At 39.6% G+C, this 9,912-nt stretch overlaps 1 long non-coding RNA gene across 1 annotated transcript; it reads right to left on the bottom strand.

Annotated features, from left to right (window-relative positions):
• Nucleotides 1-250: 250 nt before the first annotated feature.
• LOC142173863 (uncharacterized) lies at nucleotides 251-9,613 on the bottom strand. Its single transcript, XR_012703224.1, has 2 exons — nucleotides 7,567-9,613; nucleotides 251-484 (listed from the first exon to the last, which is right to left on the bottom strand). It is a non-coding gene; the product is annotated as an uncharacterized LOC142173863 (long non-coding RNA).
• Nucleotides 9,614-9,912: the final 299 nt, after the last annotated feature.

Genomic DNA, 9,912 nt, shown 5'->3' on the forward strand with positions numbered 1-9,912 from the left:
AGGAAAGAAAGATGGGAATTTTATCCTAAATGACCTGTAGCCTCTCGAAGATAGGTATGGACGTCATCATACCGATTCGCAAGACTCTACTAGACACTTGCTCATGATTTGTAGAACCTATGAACCTAGAGCTCTGATACCAACTTGTCACGACCCAAAATCCAACTAGTTGTGATGACACCTAATTCAACCCGCTAGGTAAGCCAAATAATAGTAAGTACAATTTATTAGTAAAATTAAGAGTCAAAAGTGAAATAACTAAACCTTATATAACTCCCAAGGACTGGTAGTACAAGTTATAAGCTACTAAGACTTAGATTTTACAAAAGAAAAACTGAACTGAAATAATTACAACATCTGTTTGGATTGTAAATGAATAAGATTGGAATCAAATGCTACCACGCACAAGTGATAGCCATAACTGGAACGCATGTACATCTTCAACGCCAGCTTCCACCATGCACAGCAATAACAACTCCAAAATCTGCACGCAAGGTGCAGAAGTATAGTATAAGTACAACCGACCCCATATACTCAATAAGTATCCTAACTAAACTCGGCGAGGTATAAGAAGTAAGAACTATAAATGATACTCACCAACACCTGTACAGTTCATAATTTCAACAAGTATAAAATAGATATGTAATCAAATTAGGAAATTCAGGTAAAACCACTTTGATACTAATAATTCTTTGTCTTAAAGTGTTCTGCTCAGTCAGCAATCCAGCATATAAAGAAGATATACAAGTAACTCAGGTAAGCAGTCGAGGAAGTTGCAAGTAAAGAAGAAATGCAATAACCAAATATCAGTCTGTTGCGGCGCGCAACCCGATCCAATAACAATAACCAGCTCTCCTAGAGCTCACATCAACCAAAAACCCACCGGTTTCTCACAATCCGCCTGTACACCATCAAGAGAGAAACATAAGACGATGACCCTAGGGGGATGGATCTGTATCTACACGCTGCACGAAAAACTCACGTGCTAATAATATCAACTGCACGGATAACTCACGTGCTATAATATCAATATCTGGATCCGCACGAATAACTCACGTGCTAATATCACAATCCGCCCGGCATGGTCACAAGCACAATATCATAATCCGTCCGGCATGGTCACATGCATAACAACACAATCTGCCCGGCGTGGTCACACGCATCCAGTACAAATCATATCACACAGAAGCAAGTATACAAGAACACATGTATATGATGGATAAATATCAGATTTCATGCTCCTAGACTGGTATAATTACATGCTAAAGTGTAGGCATGTGCAATGTGTGTTATCATAGCTCAAATTGACAATTTATCATAGAATTAGAAATTACCAAGTTTATTCAGTGAATTAGCCTCTTCGTAACTTCAAACATGGCTCAAATAGTTCATAACAATGATACAAATATGAGAAATATTATTTCTTAAAGCATAACTGTCAACTCTAGGCATATCATAGCCTAAGCACTACCCCGAGCATGGATAAATACCTCAGTGCTCCTACATGGCTAAAACCCCTCACATATGGGCACCCATAACACATAGCTTTCACAAATAATTCAAGTAACTAGTGCTTCAACCAAATTTAGATAAGATACTTACCTCAAACAAGCCAAATCCAATATGGAACAAGCCAACCAAAACTCTACAAATGCCATCTCGCACGTACCGACCTTCGAACGGCTCAAAACTAGCCAAAAGAAACTCAAGAACATCAAATAATGCCAAAGGAAACAAACCCAATCGATAAAGGTCGAATCTTTAATCAAAAGCCCCAAAGTCAATTAAAAATTCAAACCCAAGCCCACACCTCGGAACCCGACAAAGCTTATAAAATTCGATAACCCATTCAATTACGAGTCCAACCATGCTAGTTTCACTCAAATTTGACTCCGAATCGATGTTCAAAACTCAAAAATTCACTTTATGAAATTTTAGACAAAACCCCAAAATTCCTCTTTAAAATTCATAATCCAAATGCCAAAAACGAAGATAGATTCATGAAATATAATCGAAACTGAGTAGAGAACACTTACCCCAATCCATATTGTGAAAATCGCCCAAATTCGAAGTCTCCAACACAAAATATGACAAAAACAACCAAACTTTGATATGTAATGAGTCTGCCTATAACTTCAGCATTTGCGGACAAAATGTCGCACCTGCGGCCTCGCATTTGCGAGCTAAAATGTCGCATATGCGACTTTAGCTTAAAGAACCATGATTGCACCTGCGAAACACCTTTTGCGTCTGTGACTCCGCAGAAGCGGACACACAGCTCACGTCCATTCTCGCAAAAGCATTCCAGACCTCGCAGAAGCGCTTACCCATCTGCGCTTTTTTCTCCTCAGAAGCGGAACTCACCAAGACACCTCTGATTCACAGAAGAGAGAATTCCACCGCATAAGCGCGTCCGCACCTGCGGACAATTATGCACAGGTGCAATGAACCAGCACCAGAACTGCCAGCATGACCAAAATAATCTGAAACTCGTCCTAAACACACTCGAGCTCCCTCTGGACCCCATCCAAACATGCCACAAGTAACATAACACAACACATACCTAGTCAAGTCCTCAAATCACACATTACAACATCGAAATGGTGAATCGCACCTCAAACTAAACTTAATAAACTTTTGAACTTTCAACTTCCATACCTCGTGCCGAACTATATCAAATCAACTCGGAATGAGCTTAAATTTTGCATACAAGTCCTAAGTGACATAAAAAAGCTATTCCAGTTCTCAGAACCACAATCCAAACCCGATATCATCAGAGTCAACCCCCGGCCAAACTTATGAACATTCTGAACCTCCATATTTCCAACTTTAGCCAATTAGTGTCAAAACCTTCTAGAAATATCCAAATACAAATCCAGGCATACGCCTAAGTCCAAAATCACTATCAAACCTAACGGAATCATCAAAACTTCGATCCGAGGTCAAATACTCAAAAGTCAAACTTGGTTAACTCTTCCAACTTAAAGCTTCAAAAATAAAATTCATCAGAGTCAACCCCCGGCCAAACTTATGAACATTCTGAACCTCCAAATTTCCAACTTTAGCCAATTAGTGTCAAAACCTTCTAGAAATATCCAAATACAAATCCAGGCATACGCCCAAGTCCAAAATCACTATCAAACCTAACGGAATCATCAAAACTTCGATCCGAGGTCAAATACTCAAAAGTCGAACTTGGTTAACTCTTCCAACTTAAAGCTTCAAAAATAAAATTCATTCTTCCAAACTAATTTTGAATCACCTAAAAACCAAAACTGACAATTCACACAGGTTATAATACATCATATGAAGCTACTCAAGACTTTAAATAGCTGAACGGAGTGCAAATGCTCAAAATGATTGGTCGGGTCATTACAGTTGTACCCAAAATAGGCATCAAGGAAACTCATCAACTCGTGCCCAGTCGTTGCATCAATAATTGATCAATGTTTGGCAATGGGAGCGAGTCTTTTGGGCACGCCTTATTCAGATCCTTATAATCTACGCACATGCAAAATTTATTATTCTTTTTATGAACTACTACTACTACTACTACTTTAGCTAGCTAGTCAGGATACTTTACCTCCCAGATTGAACCGATATCAAGCAATCGAATTACCTCTTCATTGACAAACCTGTTTCTGACCTCAGCGATTGGGCGCTTCTTTTGCCTTATCGGAGAAATGCTAGGGTCTAGGCTTAACTCGTGCACGGCCACCTCTAGAGGGATACCTATCATATCCCTCTGGCTGGGATCAGATCTCATCGGCCTCAGGAATCGTGCTTCCTTAATGCTCCTCATCGTCGATACCAGCTCCACTATGATGACATTGAAATTGTACATGGACAATCTGGGATAGGTGGAATCCTGGGAGCCTGATACCTCTTTGTCTTGCAATGACCTGTTATTTGGCCTCGGTCAATGCTTCTATCGGGAGCGAACCTGTCCGCTGACCAAAAACCTCTACCGCATTTCATCCCTTTGGTAGGGCAGAAACCAACCCTTAGAAGATCGCCGATCTGTGTCAAAATCATCCTTCAACTTATCCTTGTTCTTTTCTTGATCCCGACCCTTGGTTGATGTGGGGAAATCGAGTTGGTCATCTTTTATTCTTATCTTTGATTTGTAACGGTTGTGGACATCTGACCATGTAGTTGTCTAGAACTTGAGCAATCTTTCTTTCAGTTTCCAGGAGGCGTCGGAGCTCCTTGGGTTCAACCCTTTAGTGAATGCCTCAGCCACCCATTCATGCGGCATGGCCAGTAGCTGAATCCTTTCTTTCTGAAACTTGGTCACGATCTCCCGCAGCAATTCGGACTCTCCTTGGGAAATTCCGAATATGTCGGCCTTACGGGCTTGTAGCTTCCTGGCCCCGACATGGGCCTTGATGAAAGAATATGCAAGCATCTCGAAGGAATTTATTGAGAGCTCGGGTAAAAGTGAATACTATGTCAGGGCCTCCTTCATGAGGGTTTCTCTGAACTTCTTCAGCAGGACCGACTCAATATCGTGCGAGTCTAAGTCGTTTCCTTTCACCGTCGTTGTATAAGAGGTGATGTTCTCCTGAGGATCTGAAGTTCCATTATATTTTGGTACGTATGGCATTTTTAACCTCTTCGGAATCAACTCTAATATTGCGCTCGATTTGACCAGCAACTGGGTGTATTTCTTTGAGTCTGGGCCCTTCAGCACTGGTGGTGTACCCAGAATTTGGTCCATTCGAGCGTTTATTTCCCTCATAAACCGCATGAGCTCGATTTTAAAAGGATCATTACAGTTATTATTACTAGATCCGCTGTCGATCCCCCCAGCCTCGTCTAAGCCAACCTCACCCCTTCGGGTGTTGTTATCTACCCTTTGTGCTATTTGATTTGCGGGAGCACTGGGAGGAACTGGACGTCTTCCATTCGTGTTGTTGGAAGCACTCGACGACGCTTGCTTCAATACAGTCATGGCATGGTCTTGCCGTGAGAGATGGGCCATGATAGCCTTTTGTTGTTCCCTTAGGATCCTCACCGTTTTCGCAACATGCTTGCCTTCAGCATCATCAGGAGTTGCTTCCCGTACATGTCAGGGATACCGCCCCCCATGAACCGGCATGACTACGCCCACTTCATTACGGGTTTCACTGATTGATCCTCGTGTTGAGACGGATTTTCCTGTGCCTCAACGTTATGTGCGATGTTGACATTGTTATCTTCCATCTTTTACCATTTTTGCTAAGAAACAAATAATCAAACAGAATAGTAATAAATGCAAGAATCAACTCAATTATGCAACTGTCTAAGTCCCACGGTGGATGCCACACTGTTTACCCGTAAAACGGTACAGTTAAATTTATAGCGTGATTTATAGATAAGTGAATCGACTTGATCTCAAAATGATAAATAAATTAAATAAAATGCAAGACTTAGCATTGAAATTGAGATAAAATAGCAAATAACTTGGTTCCGGGAGCAGGGCTTCTGAAGGCAGCAAATAAGAGTATCGTAAGACAGAAAATAAAGTATTATAACTTGGAATAATGTGTAGCATAAGTTTGTCAGAAAATTCGTGTCTTACAATGGCTGTTGAAGTCACTATTTATAGCTATACCTAGGGAACAACGTCCTAGGATCAAGTCACGTATGCGATGGAGAAGAAGGGAGGCAGACCTTATCGAATAGAGAAGAGTATTGATTTTCTATCTTGTATTGATGAGTGTTGATTACAAGATGCAGGATTTTGTGGCCCAAGGTATACATGGAGTGATAATAGAGGATCACCTAAAACTATATGGGAGAGGCTCGACAGACTCTTGTTTAATATAGAATGGTTGGATGAATTTTCAGAAACTTCAGTGGAGCATTTAGCAAGAGTTTGCTCAGATCATGCGCCTCTTCTAATCAATTTGAAAAAGGCTTCTACAATACGTCCTAAGTATTTTAAATTCCTGGACTTTTGGACTAAAGATGAATATTTCTTATATGTAGTGACTGAGGAGTGGCAGGAGACAGTTCAGGGCAATGCTCTATGGACGCTGCATCAGAAGTTAAAAAGAGTGAGTAGAAGATTGAGTGTATGGTCGAGGCAAGCATTTGGGGACATATATGAGGAACCAAAAAGGCTTGAAAAGCAAATAAATGACCTGGAGATAATGCATATTATTGATACTACACCTGCAATAGAGCAGAGCTAAATGAATCAAAGGCAAAGTATGTGAGGTTTTAAAAAATACAAGAAGAGGTGCTAGTACAAAAAGAAAAGGCACAATGGCTGGAGGAGGGTGACAGGAATACTGCATACTTTCATAGTATTATAAAAGGACGAAGGAAAAGATTATCCATATTGAAAATACAAGATGATGATGGGCAGTAGAGAGAGAGAGAGAGAGGGAGTCAAATTGCAGAAGCAGCTATAGACCACTTTCAGAAGATTTTTAATCATGGAGTAGCCTCAGATGACTTCTCTGTACCAGAATGCATTAATCCAAAATTCTCTGAGGAGGATAATGAGATGCTAACTACTATTCCGACCTTGCAGGAAACCGAAGATAGTGTATTTTCCATTGATCCTACTAATGCTCCAGTACCAAATGGACTGAATGCTATATTCTTTCAGAAGTGTTGGCCAATTATTGCAGAAGATGTGCACAATGTTGTACTGGAGTTCTTTAATGGGGCAACTATGCCTAGATTCTTCACTCATACTTGCTTAGTCATGCTACCGAAGGTTGAATTTCCACAGAAGTTGTCAGACCTCAGACCAATCAGTTTATGTAATGTGATTAGAAATATAATATCCAAGATTTTGAATGCGAGACTTCTGCAAATACTTCCAAAGATAATTTCAGCAAATCAGCCGGACTTTATCAAAGTGAGACAGATATCTGAGAACATAATGTTGGCACAGGAAATCATAAGTGGCATCCAGAATCCTCAAAGATGCGATAACGTTGTCATGAAACTTGATATAGCCAAGGCATATGATAGAGTATCGTGGCAATATCTTTATCAAATGATGAGGAAACTGGTATTTTCAGAGCAATGGGTAGGTTTGATTCGAAGGCATATATCATGCAACTGGTATTCAATTATTATTAATGGCCAGAGACATGGTTTCTTCAAGTAGGAGAATGGCTTAAGGCAGGGGGACCCTATCTCACCCTCATTATTTGTTATCACTGCTAAGCTTTTGTCTATACTATTGAATAATTTACATAATAATAAAGACTTTACTGATTTCTATATGAATAGAAGGGGACCGCAGGTGAACCACCTAGCATTTGCAGATGATATTATTTTATTCTCTAGTGGTAGAAAGAAAACAACCAAACTATTGATGAATACATTGGCTACCTATGAGGCTACATCTGGTCAATTAGTAAATAAGGCTAAAAGTTATTTCTTATTGGCTCCTGGTGTGATGGACAACATGGGTAGCGGAATAGTAAGATGGATTGGAATGCAACAACGAAGTTTTCCAATTAAATATTTAGGGTGTCCATTATTTGTCGTAAGAGAGAGGATTTCCAATTACTCTGAGATGATTAGCAAGGTAACTATAAGGATAAGAGGTTGGCATACCAGGTTGTTATCTCCAGGAGGTAAAGCGGTTTTGATTAAATATATACTCCTTGCTCTCCATGTGCATTTGATTTCAATAGTACAACCTCCTAAGGGGGAAATAGTTCAAATTGAGAAACTCCTCGCCAAATACTTTGGTGTTCAATGGATGGGTCAGATAGGCACCATTGGATTTCTTGGTCTAATCTTTGTTACTCACATGTGGAAGGCAGAGCTAACTTTAGGTCGTTACATGATACTTGCAAAGCATTTTCTGCCAAGACATGGTGGAAATTAAGGACCGATAATTCTTTGTGGAGGAAGTTTATGATGTCCAAATATTGTGAAAGATATCACCCTGTAATAAAGAAACCAGGTAAAGGGGCATCACACACCTGAAAACAGTTATGCAAGATTAAAGATAAAGTAGAGGAATAACTGGTATGGCTAGTGAGGGGTGGCAATGTCTCTTTTTGGTATGATAATTGGACATCAATTGCTCCGCTCTGTAATTTTTTAGGGGAAGAAAATAGACCCAGAGATATCAAGTTGAGAGAGGTCTTCATCAATGGTGAATGGTATGAAGAAAATACTGGATTAATATGGCCAGATGCGGTCAAGATTGCACCATTGAATGTGAATTTAGAATTGTATCCTGGCAAGCCTGACATGCCAATATGGTCACCAGATAGCAGAGGTGAATTCACAATATCATCTGCATGGGGCATATTTAGACAAAGAAGGGGCATCTCAACTACGGATTCTAAGATATGGCATAGAGTTGTTCCTTTTAAAATGGCTTTACTCACTTGGAGAGCTATCCATGGTAGATTACCTACGGATGAGAGAGTCGCTAGGATAGGTTTTGCACTGGTAGCTAAGTGTTTATGCTGCAGGACACCATCTCCAAAAACTACTGAGCATTTATTTTGCTCAGTAACTTTTGCAAAATCTGTGTGGGCTGATTTTTGTGCTCCTTTTGGTATTGATTGCAGGAATACTCAGTTGTTACAACTGTTACTTTCATGGTGGAACATCAGAGTGTTAAACACAGTTGCTTCTTTTATTACCAAGGTGTTACCACAGATTATGATATGGGAATTGTGGAGGTCTAGATGTGCAAGCAAATATGGAGTGGAGCCCCCTTCTATCCACAGAGCTATTTCCATGATTTCCTTCAACCTTTCATGTATAGTCAAACAGAAGTTTGGCCAGCTTCAAATGGAAACGACATGGGAAAAGCTTCAAAGTATTGTTGATCAACCGATTAATCATAGAATGTATAAAATGGTGAGATGGTCAAAACCTCCTCCTATGTATTTCAAGATTTGATGGAAGTTGTGTAGAAGGGAATTATGGGGTTGGAGGAATAATTAGAGATTGCAATGGAGTTTTCATCATGGCATACTCCGTCTATCTCGAGCCAGGGACGAGCAATTGGGCGGAGGGACAAGCCATGTTGCTTGGATTACAGCAGTGTCTAGTGAGGGGATTTGACAAAATTGAAGTTGAAGCTGACTCGAAAGTATTGGTATCTGCCGTCAATGAGGAATCAGGTACTCCATGGAGAATACTTCAAACTGTCGATAAAATCAAGAGAATCGTGCGTGAAAAAAGAGCAAAGGTTAAACATTATTATAGAGAAGCTAACAAGGTCGCATATAAATTGGCATCCATCAGTCATATACATCGGCAACGTATAATATTTTCTGAATTTTCTGGTGTGCCAAGGTAAATTAGGGGACTTCTTCAACTGGACAAATGGGAACTGGCCTCATTTAGAATCAGGCAAATGAAAGCTTCGGAAATCCACTTTGATCCACCTTGAAGAGTAGCAGCAAGTAGTAGTAGAAGTAGAAATTTTAATTTTTTTTATGCAATTCTTAACACCCAGTCATAGAACCTATTGTTTAGGTTCTCAAGTACTATAAAAGGGTCAGGTACTATGTCCCCCTTTTACAAATGTATTTAGTTTTAAGTACCACACAGGAATAAGGTAGGGATAGTTGATTTAAAAAAAAATTATACTATTAACTAAGATTCCTCAATATCAAATGCAGTGGGATAGTTGGAGCGTTAATAAAAACAAATCCCACCGGTCAACTATGATCAATTTAAGTGAATGAAAGCAATTCTTTTATGAAAGAAAAATCTCACTTCGTTGTTCTGTACATTATGGTTGTAATTTTCTATTTTTGGAAAATATTGAAGTTATAGTGTAAAGACTTTAAGTATATAATTTAACAAAATCGAATCCAAAAACTAAAAGAAAAGAAATAAGCCGGAAGTCCTAATCCTACGCAAAAACAAAGAAAGCCCTATAAGGGAAAGGAAGCCTATTGTCTTGTCTCTATAAATAGTCAAATA

The sequence above is a fragment of the Nicotiana tabacum genome, chromosome 19 (genome assembly GCF_000715075.1).
Source record: "Nicotiana tabacum cultivar K326 chromosome 19, ASM71507v2, whole genome shotgun sequence".
Classification (NCBI taxonomy): Eukaryota; Viridiplantae; Streptophyta; class Magnoliopsida; order Solanales; family Solanaceae; genus Nicotiana; species Nicotiana tabacum.